The sequence below is a fragment of the Callithrix jacchus genome, chromosome 16 (genome assembly GCF_049354715.1).
Source record: "Callithrix jacchus isolate 240 chromosome 16, calJac240_pri, whole genome shotgun sequence".
Classification (NCBI taxonomy): Eukaryota; Metazoa; Chordata; class Mammalia; order Primates; family Cebidae; genus Callithrix; species Callithrix jacchus.
The window spans coordinates 62433976-62456119 of NC_133517.1; the positions used below are offsets into that span (position 1 = coordinate 62433976).

A 22144-nucleotide genomic window follows, 5' to 3' on the forward strand; every position below is an offset into this window, starting at 1 on the left:
CCAGATCAGCTGGGACCACAGGTGTGTGCCACCATGCCTGGCTAATTTTTGTATTTTTTTAATAGAGATAGGGTTTTGCCATTCTGCTCAGTCTGTCTTTGTTTGGCTTTAAGACAAAAGAAGAAAATCCAGATTTTTATTTATAATCATCTACCTTTTTTCTTTCCTTTAGCTAATTCACAGCTTTAAAATCGTTTGGGTTTGGCTGAGTGAGGTGGCTCATGCCTGCCATGCCCGCACTTTGGGAGGCCGAGGTGGGTGGATCACCTGAGGTCAGTTCAAGACCAGCCTGGCCAACATGGTGAAACCCCATCTCTACTGAAAATACAAAAGAAATTAGCCAGGTGTGATGGTGCATGCCTGTAATCCCAGCTACTTGGGAGGCTGAGGCAGGAGATTTGCTTGAACCTAGAAGGCGGAGGTTACAGTGAGCCAAGATCATGCCACTGCACTACAGCCTGGGCGACAGAGTGAGACTCCATCTTAAAAAAAATTGTTTGGATTCAATACAACACATCTGAAGACCCCACTGCATTAATTCTATTCTGAAGTCACTTGGGGAGATGTCTCATAGCTGCTCAAGAGGAACCCAAGACCAGCATCGTGATTCTAAAGTGATGCCATAATGAGCCCTCTTGGGGCCCCTGGTGTTGCCATCTTTCCACATGCTCACTTCTGCTGGGAACCTGCACTCTCCATCAACTCCTCCCTTCAACTCCTGCTGGATCCATTTCCAAATCCCTATCCACTGACTCTCAGAACCTCTCCTGATTCAAGTCCTCTGTTCATCTCCTGGACCTGCCTGGTGTGTACCCACCTATCTTGCCATCATCAGCATGGTGGCCAGCTAGTTCCCAGACACAAGCCTTTCCCTTCTTTGTGCATACAGGCAATCATGAGAGATGGCTGCCCCAGACTCTGCTACACATGGCAAAGAAGTTACTTCACCTCATTGAACCTCAGTTCCCAAACAGGTTCCTATTCACGTCAGGGGTCTTATCACTCACCAGAAACTCTAGGTCCCCCTCTCTTCTTTCCCTTGAATTCACTAATTGGATTCCAATTGCTTTTTTAATCTCTGGTGAGGAATGAGTGGGTTGTAGGTGTGGAGAAAGGTGCCAGAAGTGCTCCTCCAAAACCTTTTCCTCTTGAGAAGTAGGATTTCCATTCTCCCTACAGAAACACTAAGAGTTGGAGATAGTTCCCTAGCAATGCAGTCATTCACTTTGCAACAAGACTGAAAAGGAATTGCTTATCCTTTGAAGACGAGGTCCATAAGCTGTTTGGACAACACCCTTGCTGTTGTCTGCATGGTTTTGGCCAGGCGTGAAGAAGGGAATGTAATTGTTTAATGCCCTCATCTTCCTTGCTGGATCCTAAGCTTCACAAGGGCTGAGTCTCTTTTGTCCTGTGCACATCTGAGACCTCAGTTCCTGGCATGGGTCCTGGCATGTGGCTAGAGCTCAAGAGATGGTTGAAATGAATTAAATCTGCTGACAGCAGCACCTGGCATGCCACCACTCCTGAGTTTTCTCTTCCCCAAAAGTACCACAGTGTCTTCAGCCCTCCTGACCCCACAGTCGCTTTAGGGAACAAGTCCCCATTGTATAGTGACCCCATCCAAACACAATACTCCACAAAAGGTTGAGCAGCCCAAGGCCCTCAGTGCAAGACTTTTCTCTCCCCTGTAGACTGCCTTCTTCTCTGCATGTGCCTGGGACAAGCACCATCTCTGACAGCACCATCACCTCGTTGCCTGTAGTCTGGGACAGACCTGTAAGGAAGAGGCTCTGGAGCAGCCGACTAAAGCTAACGGAATGCTTCCTGTGCATGGAGAGAGCTGCTGTTCCACCACCATGTGATAAAAAATAAATCTCTTTACAGATGAGTAGAAAAAAGCCTGGAGAGGGATGTGTCATCTCTCATCTCAAGAATGGGGTATGGAATTGACTGTAGAGAGAAGGGGTCCCCCAGAGGGATAAACAGTGAGCTGTAGTTTTCATGCTCTGTAGTTTGAAAACAGATAAACCTCCAGAAACAGAAAGACAAGATTAGAACAAAATGAGTCATTGGAGGTTTTCTTTTTTAAAACAAGTATATTGAGATATGATTGACATACAAAACCTGTACACAATTAATGTATACAACTTGATAAGTTGTATTTTTGTTTTGTTTTGTTTCTTGAGACGGCCTTGTTATGTTGCCTAGGCTGGTCTTGAACTCCTGGGTTCAAGCAATCCTCTCACCCTGGTCTCCAAAAGTGCTGAGATTACAGGTGTGAGCCACCCTAATGACTTTAGATTAAGTATATACTCGTGAAATCATCTCCATAGTCAATGCCATAAACATATCCACCACCTCCAAAAGTGTCCTGCTCCCTTTATTTTTTTTTAACTTGTGTCTTTCTTTTATAGCAACTGGTAATCCCACTCCTGGATCTATATACCCAGCAATGGAAATCAGGATCTCGAAGAACTATTGTCACTCCCATGTTTATTGCAACATTATTCTCAATAGCTAATATATAGAAATGACCAACATGTCAATAGCAGATGAGTGAATAAAGAAAATATGCTACATACATTCAATGTAACATTATTCAGTCATTAAAAGTAAGGAAATCTTGCCAGGGGTGAGAACAGGGATGGAGTTGGAGGACATTACACTAAGCGAAGTAAGTCAGACACAGGGATAAATACTACTGGAGGTTTTCTGGAGATCTGGCTTGGTGGTGGGGCAGGGTAATGAATGGAGAAGTAGCTTTGACTCAGAAGACTTACCTTTTGATCCTATGTAATCCATGGAAATAACCTGAATTTCTTCAAGCCTAAATTTCTTTCTCCATAGTGGCAGACTGAATTGGACCAGCTCTCACACCCCAGTACAAGTACTCTGCATCCACCCTCCTTTGCCAGCCCTTTTCCTTGACTCGGCCATGTGCCCTGCCTTAGGCAACAGAAAGTTAGCTGTTATGATAGGAGGGGAGAATTGAAACGAGACCGGGCTGCCATTGTGCCTGCTTCTGTGCTCTGGTGATCTGCCTTGACCCGAGCTTCCCTGGGGTGCAGTATCTATTCTTCAGCCCAGGACTCAGAACTGAGTTCAATCTGTAGGCTGAAACGAAGCTCAGCCAAACCCACAGAGCCACCCTACTGAGCCCAGCTGAGATCAGCCTATCCACGGTCAATCAGAAAACCCATGAACAAGGGGAATAAATACTCATTGTTTTATACCAGTGGGAGTCTATGGCTGATTGCTACACAGCAGAAAAGACTAAATACTGGTGGAATGAGGGCAGCATCAATTCTGACGAACTCTTACCAACAGGCTCTGAATCAGAAGTCATGATAGACACAGTCTCTTGTGCATTATAACATATGACAAATGTAAGGCATTTATTTACTGTTGTTAGGTAAATAATTCAAATGGGTCTCAAATGAAGTGAAAAGAAGAACACAATTAAATGTAAACAAAAGAGTAAAGTAAATTATATTACCTCATGCCTTACTTCAGTCTTTTTACAAAGATCTGCTCATGCCCCTTCTGTACTTAAAACTCTCTGTTACTTACAAGGTGTCATAGAAGCCTTGTCAGGCACTGGCGGCTTTCAACGTGGTCTCATCACGCCTCTCCCACCTTCTCTTTGGCCTCTCATTCACCCCATGGATGATTCACTGCATATTCCCAAGAGCCAAAACTGCACTAAAAATGATTCCCTAACCACCTCAAAACCTTTACCCTCTGTGTATTTAGACAAGGCATCGCTTTTTCCCAAGTGCCACCTCTTCTATGAAGCTGCTTCTGCCTTCCTTAGGCAGAGCCAGCCACTCTCTCCTCTAGCTCCCACAGTTCATAATCCTTTGAGCATGTACCCAGTTCTGTGGTAGGCTACTGCCTAGGCTACAGAGTCCCTATAACCCACTAATAGGTTATAACAAAATTATCATTGTACCCTTCTAGGATTAGCTTTTAATTTAGCCTGGCAACTTCTGCTTCCTCCCTCTTAGAAGTTTCTTCTAGAAACGCAGCCACCATGTTGTGAGGCAGCCCAAGCAGCCATGTGGAGAGGACTACGTGAATGAGAGAACTGTGGCCCCTGCCTGACAACTCCAGCTAATCTCTGGTCAAGCCTCTCAAGGATTCCCGTCTTCTAGACACCCCTGAAGTTCCAGCACAACCGAGCTCCCAGTTGAGTTTCTAGATTAGGAAAGTCTTCTCAGCACCCCAGCAAGGCAATGTGGAAAAGAAAAGTTACTCAATAAACCCAGAAAATCATTAATAGTAACATGCCACTAATTATTTTAGCCATTAAATTTGAGGGTGGTTCATTATGCAATGAGATATAACCTAAACACCTCTTTCTGTCAGGGTTCTCGGTTGCAAACAACAGAATTGATTCAGTCTTTTATTAAAGGAAATGTAGACAATGGAATAATTTCTAAGAGGGCTGTAAAATCATGCCTGAAGGCTATATATCCTGTAACAAAATCTTAATTATGTCACTGACGATTCTGATGAAGTCCCAGTGTTGCTGGGCTAACATGGTCACCTTGGCTAATACCATGTATACTACAGCCAAGTTGTCCACCCATTAAGCTGAATGTCTCTTCATCATGATCACTAGAATGGATTTCAAGTTTTATCTCCTTCTTCATGTCCCACATTTAAATCCAAATTTGATGTCATTCCTTCTGAGGAGTAGAAACAGGGTCATATGCTATGTCCTACCTTTAAAGAAATCTTGAAAAGTAAGTAGATTGGTTTGCTATTTCTACCATAATTATACATTTGGTGGCTTACGTGACAAAAATTTATTTTCTTTCAGTATGAAGGTCAAGTTTCAATGGACTAAAACTCAAGATATTGCGTGGTCTGTGTTTTTTTCTGGAAGCCCTAAGGGAGAACACATTACTTGCCTTTTCCAGCTTCTAGAGGCTGCCTGCATTCCTTGGCTCATGGCCCCCTTCACATCAGTCTGACCTCTGCTACCATCCTCATGTCTCCTTGTCTGAATACGCTTCTCTTGCTTCCTTTCTTTATAAGGATGCATGTGATTGCTTTGGGCCCACCCAGATAATCCAAGATAGTCCCCCATCTTAATATCATTAACTTAATCAAATCGTCAAAGTCTTCTCTGCCATGCTGGTTGACATATTCATAGGTTCGGGGGATTAGGACATGGACATTTTTTGGGTGGCCATTATTTTGCCCACCATAGTGAATTTCTAACTTTAATCTTAGAAAGATAGAATTCAGAAAATAGAAAAGTCTTCAAAAATGGGAGAAAAATCAGTGACTTTACTAGTGCTGCTTACACATGTATTATGTTTCTGTTTCTTTCTGGTTACATAGGATATTCTACATACTTGTCCTTTTTGAAAAGAATCATACCCACGCAACTTGCCTTAACCATCAAAACACAAGCAGAAGTGGATGACAGCCTTACTTTTAGCAGTGCAAAGTTCATCATGCTCTTTCTGTTTCCCACCATACTCACTGGCAAACAGCAGCCTCTCTACCAACCTGAGTCCTAGAGTGAGGCAGAACCCCCAGATGACCAGTGATAGACAAGCAGCATTGATGAGAAATAAGTTTTGCTGTGTTAAGCTACTAAGATTTGGGGGCCTAAATGAGCCCATTCCAGTGTTCAAAATATTCAGGACAGCCAAAAGCATGTTTACTACACATTATTTTGTAATTGTATGGTTCCACGTATGTCTCTAAAAACCGTTATCCAGTGGTTGCAATGGAGCTAACTCGGTCAAGATCCAGCAACAATTAAAGAATTCAAAGGTCAATCTTAGAAATATTCAAAAGGTTAAATCTTCTCAATGCAACCTGGCATGCCCTCCCATAACTCCTGAATGCATTCATGCATGCACACACACACACACAGAACAAGGCTATCCATCATCACAGAGAAGCTGCTCCTTCATTACCTTCTTCCAGGTTCCCAGCTGTTACACCACCCCAGGCCAGGAAATCCAGTGGACTGCAGAAGAGAAATGACAACAGTGCTAGGTTCTCGGAAGCCTAAATGGGGATGAAGAGCTAAGTCACCTGACAGGAAAGAGAGATGCTCAGCTGAACAAATAGACTTGACAAGCTGGTTATAACTGTGTCTGCCACAACTCCGCAGCCCCAGGAAATGTAAGAAGACAAATCCAGACAGCCTGAGTCCTGGTGAGGCAAGCTAGTTAAGGGCCAGGAAAATCCTCCCCGACGTATGTACTCACTAGAAAGGTCCTCACTGAGGATGGGTGTTCACAAGAGAGCCAAGCCTGGAAGACAGCTTGAAGGAAAAGGAGAAAACTGTTGTGTGGGGGGGTGTGATGTGAAGTGGGGTCTGTGTATGTCAGCATGAGGGTCAGGATGGGTAGGGAAAATAGACCACTATTTGTCCTAGAAATAAGTCCAGAACCTTTCCTCCAATGGTGTAGTTTGCACAGGGGCAATTCTCAGTGAGTGTGGTAGAGAGGGGTTTAATTTAATTTTGGGTTAGCTCAGCAGTTAACGTGATTTTAGAATCATACACCCAAGCTTAAATCCTAACCACTGAGAATATACAGGGAGCTAAAAAAAAAAAAAAAGGAAGCGGCCGGGCACGGTGGCTCAAGCCTGTAATCCCAGCACTTTTGGAGGCCGAGGCGGGTGGATCACGAGGTCAACAGATCGAGACCATCCTGGTCAACATGGTGAAACCCCGTCTCTACTAAAATTACAAAAAATTAGCTGGGCACAGTGGCACATGCCTGTAATCCCAGCTACTCAGGAGGCTGAGGCAGGAGAATTGCCTGAACCCAGGAAGCGGAGATTGCGGTGAGCTGAGATCGCACCATTGCACTTCAGCCTGGGTAACAAAAGCGAAACTCCGTCTCAAAAAAAAAAAAAAACAAAGTAAGCTTCATGTATGTCATATATGTTACCAATTTTTATTCATCTTGCATTTATTGCTGTGCTGAACCATAAATGTCATTCCTCTATTCAGCCATGCACTCATTCATTCATTCCTTTTTTCTGTCTTTTAAAAAACATGAATAGAGCAGCTACCCTGAAATCTTAGAAGAAATAAATAAGGCACAATATTTTCCCTTAAAGAACATGCAGATGATACAATAACATAAAAGGCTAACCATAGAGCAGGGGTCTCCAAAGCAGAAGAAGGGGCACATTTACCAGCAGTACCCAAGACGACGGCTTGGATAGAAAAAGAAAATATTCAAACTTCTATTTATTTTTCTCTCTTATTTTCTGTTCGTATTTTATGTATGCCTTATAATTTGTATAATAAAATAATACGGTGGCACTTGTAAATAATAAATGAAGGAATATGCAAGAAAATATATTTTGGAGATATGTGCTCAAAAATTTGATAGAATGTGCAATCAAAATCCTAGAGATTTTAGATTTCCTGGTTAAGAGTACAGCAAGATAAGAGCACCTGATTCATCCTCATCTACCTTCCCATTGAAATACTTATGAAAATAGACCCAAGAGAGCTAAAGGTAGAATAACAGTGAAAGCCAGAAATAATATTCAGCTATCTACCACAGCCCAAGAGGAATTTCTACTAAGTGAACAATGAGTAAGTCTATGAAGCATAAAAATAACACCAGCAAGAAGATAGATTCCCAAACGTCTCCACTGTACGCACCTACTTCAGACACCATAGCTTCTTTATCAAAGGGAAGGACAGCAGGAGAACTGTATCAAGTATATAATGCCGTGCCACAGATAATCTAACATTCAATGGCTTAAAACAACAATCATTTCTTATCTCTCTTACTTCAGCAGATCAGGAACATAGAAGCAGCTCAGTTGGGCACTTCTGGCTCATGGTCTCTTGGATGACTGCTGTCAGACAGCAGGTGGCATTCCAGTCATTTATAACCATGGACCGAAGCTAGAAGCCCCACATCTTTCCAACGATGCTCACCCACGTGGCCAGCAAGTTGGAACTGGCCAGTTGGTTTCTCTTTAGGCAGGCTCTCCACAGAGCTGCTTGAGTGTCCTTTCAACATGGCAGCTGGCTTCTTTCAGAGAAAATGATCTAAGAGGCCATGGTACAAGCTGCAATACATTTTATGACATAATCTGGGAATCACACACTATTACCTCCACCATATTCTGTTGATCACACAGGCCAGCCCTGTTTCCCTGTGGAAAAGAACTACACAGGGCATAAACACTAGAAGCGGGGATCACCAAGGCCACAGTAAAGCCTGACTACCACAGAAGCGAGTTAACTGGTGGTAAGTTTGGACGTGGCCAGGGCCCTTTCTCTGTCTATGTCACTTTCTTCCTCTCTCTCTCTCTCTCTCTCTCTCTCTCTCTCTCTCTCTCTCTCTCTCTCTCTCTCTCCCCTGCCACATATAGCTCCTCCATTTGTTTTTATCTGTCTACATTTTTCCAAGGTCTACAACATCCATTTGTAAAAGAGAGAAAAATTTTATAGAGTTCATAGCTAGCACCAAGGAAAGATTTATATAGAGAATATCTAGACATACCCCTAATAGGCTACTTGGGAAAGAAGAAAACTGCGAAGTATGAGTTCAGCAAGAACCAAAGCAACAAAGGAGATGCCCAGACCACTGCTTGAGACAAGACCGATGACTTGTTTCTGAAAATGCTTCTCCTGCTTTTCCCTTAATTCTTCAGCCCCCACTGGCAGAGGTCAGAGTTCCAAAGAACAACAGACAAAGGACTATCATGTAGGGGACACTTGCACGGATTTGCCGACACAGCATAGAGGACTTCCTTTCTAGCCGGCAGTAGGTGGGTTCTTGCCTCCTGCTGCCTGACTACCTCAATGAAGCCACTTCCACACAAGGTATAAGGTTCTGTAACTTTCAGAACCCACTCCAAGTGCAATTCCTATACCAGGGAGGAGCACTCCGTGTATCAGGGAGGGTTCTTCAGTGTAAACAATGTAATTCATTCTGACTAATACAAGCATGAGACAGACATAGTAAAAACTGGTGGAGGCCGGGCGCAGTGGCTCAAGCCTGTAATCCCAGCACTTTGGGAGGCTGAGGCGGGTGGATCACGAGGTCAAGAGATCGAAACCATCCTGGTCAACATGGTGAAACCCTGTCTCTACTAAAAATACAAAAAATTAGCTGGGCATGGTGGCGCGTGCCTGTAATCCCAGCTACTCGGGAGGCTGAGGCAGGAGAATTGCCTGAGCTCAGGAGGCGGAGATTGCGGTGAGCCGAGATCGCGCCATTGCACTCCAGCCTGGGTAACAAGAGCGAAACTCCGTCTCAAAAAAAAAAGCTGGTGGATAGCACAAGACATCTCTGAGAAGAGCCAAAAACTGACCCTGAAGCTACGAAGTCCAAACATACTTATGAGGATTACCTAACCAAGTCATCACAACCATTGCAACAGAGCAGCTAGATAATCAAGGCTGAATGACAGCCATCCTATCACCACTGCCCCAGAAGAACCCGATAACTCCACCACTTTCAGAACGAGAACCTTCCCTTTCCAGACTAAAGCTTCACATTGCTCGTTTCGGATTCCACCTCTCAACCAGGTTCATCTGACTATAAGGACTGAGGTCTCCTGCCTTTATCCAGCTGGAAGCAGGCCTCAGAATAAAATAATCTGGCTTCTATTTTGAGAAAGTAGGAGAAATAATTAAGAGATAGTGAGGCTATTTAAAAGACACTGGGCAGCTACAAATGACATGTCAACTCAGAGACAAAATGAACATAATTAATACAAATTAGTGAGAAGAAAAAGTGAAGGTGTTTCTCCCCAGTGACCACCTACCTACCCTGTCCAGAATAATACCACAACAGAAATAAGTATCGTTGACATTGCTGTTCATTGGACCTCATGAAATCTCAGTGAAGTAAACTGCTCAGAATTTTGAGGCTCAGAGAGAGGTCAGAATAGACAAGATAGCCATCACAGGAGACCCTGCTAAACATCTAGAGATAAAGAAAAGGTGTCTCCCTCAGCCCTTGTGTCTGCATTTCTACAGGGGATTCCATGGGCATTTATCTTGGACCCAGAGATAGACAACATCAGCCTTGTAGACTAAAAATATGCCCATCTTTATCCATAAGCATCCTGTTATAATTTCTTTTGCGTAGACTCGAAGAACACAAATGTTTTATATATCAAAATGCATGTGTAAATGTATTTCTCCATTCCTTTTCACCAAAGCCACTCATAACTACCAAGCAGAGCTCCAGATAAACGGAAAAAACCAGAGGCACTAGGTGCAGTGGTCCTTTATCATGTTTTGGCTACACAAAATGGAAATTTCCTTCCTCTTTGACAGTAATCCCAAAACTGTATTGTAGTCCTGGGGATAAGCAGAGTATATAGAAACCTGAGGAGCCCGGGTAACCCCTCTCCACATCACCCAGCAGCTGGGCAGCCACACAGCCTGGGCTTATCCAACGGGACTCTCCTGTCTTGGATTCTGTGGCTCCCCCTTGTTCTCAGCTCCCTTCCCTCCCATGGCATCTGTCATTTTTGTGAGCCTGGTTCCCAGCCTTTTCATCAGTCCCGTATCTCGCCAGCACACTTCCCAGAGGTCATCTTCTTGCTTAAGTTATGCAGAGTCAGTTACACAGTCAAAAAACCCGTGAGCAGCTCAGCCTTAATGTAATTCTAATCATTAAAGATTTCAAAGTTTTGTTAGCCTACCCAGCTTCGTCAGGGTCAAGAAACAGGTTTTGTTAGACTTTCTGAAAGGCCTTCATGTTTCAACAAACGTTATTGTTTGCACCCTCTGAGCCAAGCTCTGTCCTAGATAATGGAGATTCAGAGATGAATCAGCAGCCATTCTCTCTCTCTCCAGGAGTTTGCAGTTGGAAGGAGTTCAAAGCTGTTTTAAAGCCCCCCATGACCATTACTATCTTCCAGACACCTAGGAATCAGGTTAGAAACCACTGATCTAATCAAATCTCATTTTACAACAGGAAAAACTAAGAACCAGAGAGGTAAAGAGATTTCTCCAAAGTTAAGGCCAGAACTCAACTTCCAAAATCCCAGGCCAAAGCTCTTTCCACTTCATCACCCCACCTGCATGAGATCAAAGCAGCAGACGTCACCTGCCCTTTTGTTGATTTTTGCCAACTGGCGGACACTGAGATGCTGGCAAGCTGACTTGTGAATGCCCAGTTAAGCCCAGCTGGGGTCATCTGCAAAATGGAACACTACCTGCAGAGGAAAACAGTCTCACGGAGGCCCTGCAGAGATGCTGTGGAGGACAGGTTTCGAGCAAGCGAGTCCAAAACAGGAATGGGAAGCAAGCAGACATGGAAGCTGATCCACTGCCTTTCCAACACACACCCAGGAGCACATGGCCTGTAATTAGCCACCTGGGAGATGGTTATAGAGCCACAAATGGAGAATTATGGCTTCAGGTGAGAAACCTGCAGGAAGCCCAGCCCTCAGAAGACTGAGAAAAGCCTGTTTTCATGCAAATGCCTTTAGTAATCACCAAAAACAAAGGGAGACAGACAGGGGCTTAGGGATGACAGAGCGAGGGGAGCTGTGGCTCTGTCAGATGTATAACTGGAAGGTCATTGAGGCCCGCAGTCCTCCTGGTGCTCCTCACCTGATTTATTGCAGGACTGCAACCCGGCAACCCTCAGGGACAGGACTGAGCCTGTGATTCCAATGACCCTGATTTTCCTGGTTGGGAAGATCCACTTTACACATAAGAAGTAGCCACCATTCCTCTGAATGAAGTTCATTTTGCCTCTCTGCCTCCATCCGCTTCTACCCCATGCTAAGTGGAGGTGGAGCAGAGGTAGTGGGAGCCAGACTGCTCGGGTCTGACTTCTGTGACCATCACTTCCTGGCTGAAGGCCACTTCACTTGTTTTCTGGTTTCCTATCTGTAAAATGGGGACCATGTCGTACAGAAAATGGGAGCTACCACTTTGAAAGCTCTTAGGAGTGTGTCTAGCTTATCACACAGGCTCAGTAAGGATGAGAGGTCTCTATTGCTATCCCCACCTCACAGATGCCTTCAGCTCGCTTGTATCCAATTTAGTTGCATAGTCTTATACTCCAGTCCTTCTCGGCTTTCCTCTCACCTTACATACCCTCCCACAATTCACACACCTCCACCCCTGCACCTTGGATAACCTATGTGCCTTTAATAACCACACTTGGAGTTCCTTTCCCCTGAATTTCTGCACCTCTGTAACCTACCCCTCCACCCAGACTCAGAAGCTATGGTAGTTCTTCAGAAAGCATCTCTCACAGCAAAGACAGAAATATCCAATCCCTTCTCAGCTTTCATGATGAATGAGCTCCCTTATGGCTCTTGGCACTATCTTTCCTGCATTAGAATCATTTATGCCTGCTACCTCTCCCACTCCCCAACTACCTACTGCGTGGAGCAGCAGGGACTTGGTAAATATTCATAGAATGAGCGCACAAAGGAAGAGAGGGATAATGTTTGCTCTGTGTAGCTTCCAGTTTCCTCTGACCTGTCTCCACCATCCTCCACTCTGCCCGTACCTTCTTGCTCAGCCAAGAAGCACCATTCCCGCACTCTCCTGCAAGCATCTGCAGATGTGCACTTTCAAACCTGCCAGGTGCCAAGTCCTGAGAGGGAGGTTTCAAAGGAGAGTCAAAGCTCCAGCTGGCCTTGCCTGAATAAGAAAGAAGGAACAGGGCAAAAGTGAAGGATGCAAATATGTACACTAATGGGTCAGCGAGCTGTCAACACAGGCACAGACTGCAGAAGTTGGAGTGATAGAAAATATGCCAGAATTGACTGGCTGGGCCGGGCACAGTGGTTCATGCCTGTAATCCCAGAACTTTGGGAGGCAGAGGCAGGTGGATCACTTGAAGTCAGGAGGTCAAGACCAGCCTAGGCAACATGGCAAAACCCTGTCTCTACTGAAATTACAAAAAATTAGCCAGGTGTGGTAATGTGTGCCTGGGGTTCCAGCTACTCAGGAGGCTGAGGCTGGAGAATCTCTTGAACCCAGGAGGTAGAGGTTGCAGTGAACTGAGATGACACCACTGTATTCTAGCCTGGACGATGGAGCAAGAATCTGTCTCTAAAAAAAAAAAAAAAAACAAGGGAGGACTCAAGATGGCGCTGTGAGAACAACCCAGGATTGGAGCTCTCATTGAATCCACAAAGAGGTGAGTCAGAGCTGCATTTCCAGACTGATCTTTGTTGCCCACAGAACAGGGAAACTCGCAAGTATAAAAAAGACACGGGATGCCAGGCAGTACGTCTGCCTGGCAAAGCCGGCAGCCGGGGCGGCGGCGGCCGGCCCTACCCAGCAATCCCCACAGGGCGCGCTTGTCCGGGTGCCCTGTTGAACCGGCAACCTGAGACTTGAGAGGGCTGGACTTGAGACTGAATGAGACTTGGACAGTAGGCAAGGGGATTGCAGGGACAGAGCGTTTGGGGTACCCAGTGGGACGAACAAAACCACGATTTCAAACTATCTTGAGCAGACGGTCTGAAACGCTCTGTGGAGGAGGGGCATCCACCACTACCGAGGCAACCCGCCCCAACTGAGATACACGCCCACTGCTGACGCAGCCAGCCATTGCCGAGGCAACCTGTCCCTACTGAGATACACGCCCACTGCTGACGCAGCCTCCCGTTGCCGAGGCAACCCGTCCCTACTGAGATACACGCCCACTGCTGATGCAGCCTGCTGTTGCCAAGGCAACATGCTACAACGAAGAGACTCCGCCGCAGGGCGTGGCGGAGACCACAGCAGAGCCTACAGGAACAGGGCGAATCACACAACAGCAGGGCGGAGCCTCGGCAGGCAAACAGTGGCTAGTCCGCCTCCTAGCTGGGCAGGACACCTCAATGGACATCGAAAAATAAAGCCCGAACCCCCCAACACAAAGCATTTGAGGAAAAAGGGGTTTTTTTAATGAGCTCTGTTGCAGCAGAATCAAACATAGCAGCCTAATAGCCCTGAATGAACAACAGAGCTCACAGCTCAGCAATTGAGCTCCTAAAAAGTACAGACTGTCTCCTCAAGCAGCTCCCTGACCCCTCTATATCCAAAAGACTGATATTTGGCAGGCATCATCCTGGGACAAAGATAGCAGAAAAAGAAACTGGTAGCATCCCTCATTGTGCCACAGCTGCTAGAGGTGCACCCCAGACAAGCAGGGCCTGGAGTGGACCTCAGCAGTCATACAGCGAAGGGGCTAGGCTGGTAGAAGGAAAACCAAGTAACAGAAATACTTCATCATCAACAATCTGGGTGTCCACTCAGAGACCCAATCGAAAAGTCAGCAACTACGCAGACGACAAGTGGATAAACCCACAAAGATGGGAAGAAACCAGCGAAAAAAGGAGGAAAATACCCGAAACCAGAACACCTCACCTCCTAGAAAGGACCAAAACTCCTCACCAGCAAGGGAACAAAGCTGGACGGAGAATGGCTGTGACGAAATGACGGAATTAGACTTCAGAAGGTGGATAATGAGAAACTTTTGTGAGCTAAAAGAACATGTATTAAATCTATGCAAAGAAACTAAGGAATTTAAAAAAAGATATGAGGAAATGATAACAAGAATGGATAACTTAGAAAGGAATATGAATGAATTAAAGGAGCTGAAAAACACAATACGAGAACTTCGTGAAGCATGCACAAGTTTCAATAGCCGAATTGACCAAGCAGAAGAAAGAATATCTGAAGTTGAAGACCAACTCAATGAAATTAAACGAGAAACCAAGATTAGAGAAAAAAAGCGCAAAAAGGAATGAACAAAGTCTCCAAGAAATGTGGGACTATGTGAAAAGACCTAACCTACGTTTGATAGGTGTACCAGAAGGGGATGAAGAGAATGAATCCAAGCTGGAAAATACTCTTCAGGACATCATCCAGGAAAACTTCCCCCACCTAGCAAGACAGGCCAACACTCAAATGCAGGAAATACAGAGAACACCACAAAGATATTCTGCAAGAAGAGCAACCCCAAGGCACATAATCGTCAGATTCAACAAGGTTGAAATAAAGGAGAAAATATTAAGGTCAGCCAGAGAGAAAGGTCAAGTTACCCACAAAGGGAAGCCCATCAGACTCATAGCAGATCTCTCGGCAGAAACACTACAAGCCAGAAGAGAGTGGGGGCCAATATTCAACATTCTTAAAGAAAAGAACTTTCAACCCAGAATTTCATATCCAGCCAAACTGAGCTTCAGAAGTGAAGGAAAAATAAAATCCTTTGTGAACAAGCAAGTACTCAGAGATTTTGTCACCACCAGGCCTGCTTTACAAGAGCTCCTAAAAGAGGCACTACACATAGAAAGGAACAACCAGTACCAGCCATTCCAAAATCACACTAAATGCTAAAGAACATCAACATAATGAAGAATCTACAACAACTAACAGGCAAAACAGCCACTTAGCATCAAAATGGCAGTATCAAATTCACACATAACAATATTAACCCTAAATGTAAATGGACTAAATGCACCAATCAAAAGACACAGACTGGCAAATTGGATAAAAATCCAAAACCCATCAGTGTGCTGTATCCAGGAAACCCATCTCACATGCAACGATACACAAAGGCTCAAAATAAAGGGATGGAGGAAGATTTACCAAGCAAATGGAGAGCAAAAAAAAGCAGGAGTTGCAATTCTCATCTCTGATAAAATAGACTTTAAAGCAACAAAGATCAAAAGAGACAAAGAAGGCCATTACATAATGGTAAAAGGATCGATAAAACAAGAAGAGCTAATGATCCTAAACATATATGGACCCAATGCAGGAGCACCCAGATACATAAGGCAAGTTCTTAATGACTTACAAAGAGACTTAGACTCCCACACAATAATAGTGGGAGACTTTAACACTCCACTGTCAATATTAGACAGATCAACCAGACAGAAAATCAACAAGGATATCCAGGGCTTGAACTCAGACCTGGAGCAAGCAAACCTGATAGACATTTACAGAACTCTCCACCCCAAATCCACAGAATATACATTCTTCTCAGCACCACATCACACCTACTCAAAAATTGACCACATAATTGGAAGTAAAGCACTGCTCAACAAATGCAAAACAACTGAAATCATAACAAACAGCCTCTCAGACCATAGTGCAAGCAAGTTAGAACTCAGAATACAGAAACCAACCCAGAACCGCACAGCTTCATGGAAACTGAACAACTGGCTCTTGAATGTTGACTGGGTAAACAATGAAATGAAGGCAGAAATAAAGAAGTTCTTCGAAACCAACGAGAATGAAGACACAACATGCCAGAACCTCTGGGACACATTTAAAGCAGTCTCTAGAGGAAAGTATATAGCAATAAGTGCCATTATGAGGAGAATGGAGAGATCCAAAATTGACACCCTATCATCAAAATTGAAAGAGCTAGAGGAGCAAGATCAAAAAAAACTCGAAACCCAGCAGAAGACAAGAAATAACTAAGATCAGAGCTGAACTGAAGGAGATTGAGACACGAAAAACCCTTCAAAAAATCAATAAATCCAAGAGCTGGTTTTTTGAAAAGATCAACAAAATAGACAGACCACTAGCTAGATTGATTAAAAAGAAAAGAGAGAACAACCAAATAGATGCAATAAAAAATGGTAAAGAGGAAATCACCACAGATTCCACAGAAATTCAAACCATCATCAGAGAATATTACAAACAACTCTATGCACATAAACTAGTAAACATGGAAGAAATGGATAAATTCCTGGACTCCTGTGTCCTCCCAAGCCTAAACCAGGAGGAAGCTGAAACTATGAATAGACCAATAACAAGGGCAGAAGTCGAGGCAGCAATTAAGAGCCTACCACACAAAAAAAGCCCAGGTCCAGACAGATTCACAGCCGAATTCTACCAGACACACAAAGAGGAGCTGGTACCATTCCTTCTAAAACTATTTCAAACAATCCAAAAAGAGGGAATACTTCCCAAATCATTTTATGAGACCAACATCATTCTGATACCAAAACCCGGCAGAGATCCAACAAGAAAAGAAAACTTCAGGCCAATATCCATGATGAACATAGATGCAAAAATCTTCAATAAAATATTGGCAAGCCGAATGCAACAGCAAATCAAAAAACTTATCCACCATGATCAAGTAGGATTCATCCCGGGGATGCAAGGCTGGTTCGACATACGCAAGTCTATAAACGTAATTCACCACATAAACAGAACCAAAAACAAAAACCACATGATTATCTCAATTGACGCAGAGAAGGCATTTGACAAAATTCAACAGCCCTTTATGCTAAAAACCCTCAATAAACTCGGTATCGATGGAACATATCTCAAAGTAATAAAAGCTATTTATGACAAACCAACAGCCAATATCATACTGAATGGGCAAAAACTGGAAGCATTCCCTTTGAAATCTGGCACTAGACAAGGATGCCCTCTTTCTCCACTCCTATTCAATATAGTTCTGTAAGTTCTAGCCAGAGCAATCAGGCAAGAAAAAGAAATAAAGTGTATTCAAATAGGAAAGGTGGAAGCCAAATTGTCTCTATTTGCAGACGACATGATAGTATACCTAGAAGACCCCATCGCCTCAGCCCAAAAACTCCTGAAACTGATAAGCAACTTCAGCAAAGTCTCAGGATATAAAATCAATGTGCAAAAATCACAAGCATTCGTCTACACCAATAACAGACTTAAAGAAAGCCAAATCAAGAACGAACTGCCATTCACAATTGCTACAAAGAGAATAAAATACCTTGGAATACAACTCACAAGGAACGTAAGGGACCTCTTCAAGGAGAACTACAAACCACTGCTCAACGAAATCAGAGAGGACACAAACAGATGGAGAAACATTCCATGTTCACGGTTAGGAAGAATTCATATCGTGAAAATGGCTATACTGCCCAAAGTAATTTACAGAATCAATGCTATCCACTGCCCAAAGTAATTTACAGAATCAATGCTATCCCCATCAAGCTACCATTGACTTTCTTCACAGAACTGGAAAAAACCACCATGAACTTCATATGGAACCAAAAGAGAGCCCGCATAGCCAAGTCAATTCTAAGCAAAAAGAACACAGCGGGGGGCATCACACTACCGGATTTCAAACTCTACTACAAGGCTGCAGTAATCAAAACAGCATGGTACTGGTACCAAAACAGAGATATAGACCAATGGAACAAAACAGAGGCACCAGAGGCAACACAACATATCTACAACTATACAATCTTTGATAAACCTGACAAAAACAAGCAAGGGGGAAAGGATTCCCTGTTTAACAAATGGTGTTGGGAAAACTGGCTAGCCATGTGCAGAAAGCAGAAACTGGACCCCTTCCTGACACCTTCACTAAAATTAACTCCAGATGGATTAAAGACTTAAACATAAGACCTGGCACGATAAAAACCCTAGAAGGAAATCTAGGCAAAACTATCCAGGACATAGGAATAGGTAAGGACTTCATGAACAAAACACCAAAAGCATTGGCAACAAAAGCCAAAATAGACAAATGGGACCTAATGAAACTCCACAGCTTCTGCACAGCAAAAGAAACAGTCACTAGAGTGGATCGGCAACCAACAGAATGGGAAAAAATTTTTGCAGTTTACCCATCTGACAAAGGGCTGATATCCGGAATTTACAAAGAACTCAAATGGATTTACAGGAAAAAAACAAACAAGCCCATTCAAAAGTGGGCAAAGGATATGAACAGACACTTTACGAAAGAAGACATATATGAGGCCAACAATCATATGAAAAAATGCTCATCATCACTGGTCATCAGAGAGATGCAAATCAAAACCACATTGAGATACCATCTCACGCCAGTTAGAATGGCGATCATTAAAAAATCTGGAGACAACAGATGCTGGAGAGGATGTGGAGAAAAAGGAACACTTTTACACTGTTGGTGGGAGTGTAAATTAGTTCAACCATTGTGGAAGACAGTGTGGCGATTCCTCAAGGCCTTAGAAATAGAAATTCCATTTGACCCAGCAATCCCATTACTGGGTATATATCCAAAAGACTATAAATCGTTCTACTATAAGGACACATGTACACGAATGTTCATTGCAGCACTGTTTACAATAGCAAAGACCTGGAATCAACCCAAATGCCCGTTGATAATAGACTGGATTGGAAAAATGTGGCACATATACACCATGGAATATTATGCAGCAATCAGAAATGATGAGTTTGTGTCGTTTGTAGGGACATGGATGAATCTGGAGAACGTCATCCTCAGCAAACTGACACAAGAACAGAAAATGAAACACCGCATATTCTCACTCATAGGCGGGTGATGAAAAATGAGAACACATGGACACAGAAAGGGGAGTACTAAACACTGGGGTCTATTGGGGGGAAAGGGGGAGGGCCAGTGGGAGGGGGAGGTGGGGAGGGATAGCCTGGGGAGAAATGCCAAATGTGGGTGAAGGGGAGAAGGAAAGAAAAGCACACTGCCATGTGTGTTCCTACGCAACTGTCTTGCATGCTCTGCTCATGTACCCCAAAACCTAAAATCCAATAAAAAATTAAAAAATAAAGAAGGAAAGAAGGAAAGAAAGAAAGAAAGAAAGAAAGAAAGAAAGAAAGAAAGAAAGAAAGAAAGAAAGAAAGAAAGAAAGGAAGAAAGAAAGAAAGAAAGAAAAGAAAAGGAAGAATTGGCTGGCTGAGGTCAGACTATGAGGCTCTCGCTAAAGAAATCAGGTTTTGTTCTATAAACGGGGGAGTTTCTAAGGATTCACTGGAGATGATTTCGAATAAAGTTCTGAGCATGATGACTGACACAGAGTAAGTGTTTGATAGATGTTAACTATTATCATCATTATTGCCCTAAGCAGTTACCAACGTCACTTTTCCCTTTAGCTTACTGATTTGGAGCTCCCAAGATTTCCTTTCCTTTCACATCTTCCTCCTTTAACAATCCCTGATCCTGAGACTCAGCTTCTCCTGCAGACCTCGCTGACCCATCCTTTCTGTGAACACCCCTCCCTGGGCTGTGCCACACACATCTATGCTCTCTTACATCATTCATCATTATTCCAGTTTCCAGAGTTTCTGATCTACCCAGAAACCATGTCTCTATTCAGATCTTCCCATCAAGACCTACCAAACAACTGGGCACCCAGGACATTCTCAGTAGCTATTGATTTAGGAGGAACCACAATATCAGGAAAACTAGGAGTCAAAATTCAGTCTTGTCTTAGCAATAATAATGATAAAAATGAGGGGGACCAGGAGGAGGAGCTAATATTGAGCGTCCAGCATGGGCCTGGCTATTCAAAGCATTTACAGCTGTAGCAGACATGGCTGTCAGTCCAAAGAGTCAGCTGTTTTAAGAAATATGTATCTTCTTGAAACTCAACTGAATTTCAGCATTGTACCTTTTATCCCATATGGACTGTCAGGAAATTTATTTTTGATCATTTTTTAGGCCCCTTTATTTTTTAAGGTGGACCCAGTTCCAGGAATCCCATGTGGTTCCCGGAGAACAGCAAGCAGCATCTCCTCCACACTCATTCCTGGTGGCCAATGCCACTCTCATCCTCCAAGCACATGGTGGCCCCTCAGAGTTGTGTGGCTGCAGCTGCACAGCATGGGCATGGGGGAACATTTGATGACATCAGCACCCTAAGACCCAGGGCCCTGTTTTGCGACATCCTTTCTTGTCATTCTGCTCCTCCTCCTCTCCAGGCTCTGCTTGCTCTGTGAGCACCCTTGCTGTGGTCCTTCCTTCCTCTCTTTGATATGCTGGGGTCATGGGCCACACCATTTTTTCCTCATTCTCTGGGAGCCTAGACCCTTAGCCTTCCTCCTACCCTACCCAACCCTGCTCAGAGAAATCTCTGAGTCTGGCCAGCAGAGTCTTCACCTCTTCCTGCTCCCAGAAGTTTGTCCTCTCTCAAGTCCTCACCTCCTTACTTTTGCATTTTGATTATTCACTACTCCCAGAGCCTAAACATTTTACAGAACAATGTATTTCCTAGAAAGCCTTCTTCAGATCTCCTAGAAAGTGAGGGGAAACAGGTATGGTCCATCATTCCAGCACATCACAGAGAGGAAGGAAGTGCTCCAACCAGGGTGCTTGTGAGAACTATCTGAGAGCAGAGCCTTGTTATATGTAAAATTTTCAGTGCCACAAAAGAAGTAGCACTTAAATATAAATTTCCTCTGCAAGGCAATTTACTTCTATAGAAAGGTGCAGCTCACAGATGGAACAATGGCTAGCACACACCTGGACAAGGGAGGGGAAGGGGTACTTATGCCTGATAGAGGTTGTCCCTACTGCTGTGTTGTTCCCCTGTTGGCTAGGGTGAGACTGCACAGTCTAGTCTAATTCCAATTGGCTATTTCAAAGGGAACAGAGGTATGAGCCAGAATGGTGGGGTAGGTAGTTTGGTGGGAAGGACGGTTATGGGCAGGTCAGAGCAGGTAAACAGGGGTCAAAGCAGGTGACCAGAGAAGATGAGCGCAATGAGTCAGGACAGAGCAGGGGACCAGGGGAACAGATGTGAACTACCAATTAGAACTGGTGGAAAAGGTTGTTTACTGAAACTACAAGGAAGTTAATCTTTAAAATTGAGAATTAAATAATAAGAGCTGAACATACTGATTCCTTGAAGAGAAACTTGGGGTTTACTATATCTAACAGCCAGAAGGACAGCATCATGGACAATAAAGAAACAAAAAGACATGGGTGTGTGCCAATAAAACTTTATTTATGGGCCCTGAAATTTTCATTTCATGTAATTTTCACATGCCACAAAATATTATTCTTCTTTTGATTTTTTTTAACCCCTTAAAATGAAAAAAAGAAGAAGAAGAAGAAAGAAAAAGAAAAGCTTACAGGCCTTATAAGAAGAGGCAACTCAACAAACTTGGCCGGGGGCTGTAGTTGGACAATCCCTGGTGTGGAGGAAGAGCAATGGATTTGGGATCCAGCAGCTGCGTTCCATTCTTGCCTCTACCTCGTCCTGGCCCCAAGACCTTGAGCAAGTTATTTAAGGTTTCTACATTTATTTTATCCTCAAAAGGCTTGGAATATAATAGTGCACTTCTCATAGGACTGTTGTAAGCTTTAACTGAGGTACAGTGGAAAGTGCCACTAGGCACAAATACCCCAAGATAATAAGGCCGAAGTCAGGGCAGCAGTGACCCTTTCTGACTATGGAAGAAAAACCTGGAATCTGGAAAGTATGAAAT

At 43.8% G+C, this 22144-nt stretch overlaps 1 long non-coding RNA gene across 1 annotated transcript; it reads left to right on the forward strand.

Moving 5' to 3' along the window:
• Window positions 1-667: 667 nt before the first annotated feature.
• LOC118148388 (uncharacterized) lies at window positions 668-2565 on the forward strand. The gene is made up of 3 exons (XR_004735198.3): window positions 668-805; window positions 1692-1938; window positions 2415-2565. It is a non-coding gene; the product is annotated as an uncharacterized LOC118148388 (long non-coding RNA).
• Window positions 2566-22144: the final 19579 nt, after the last annotated feature.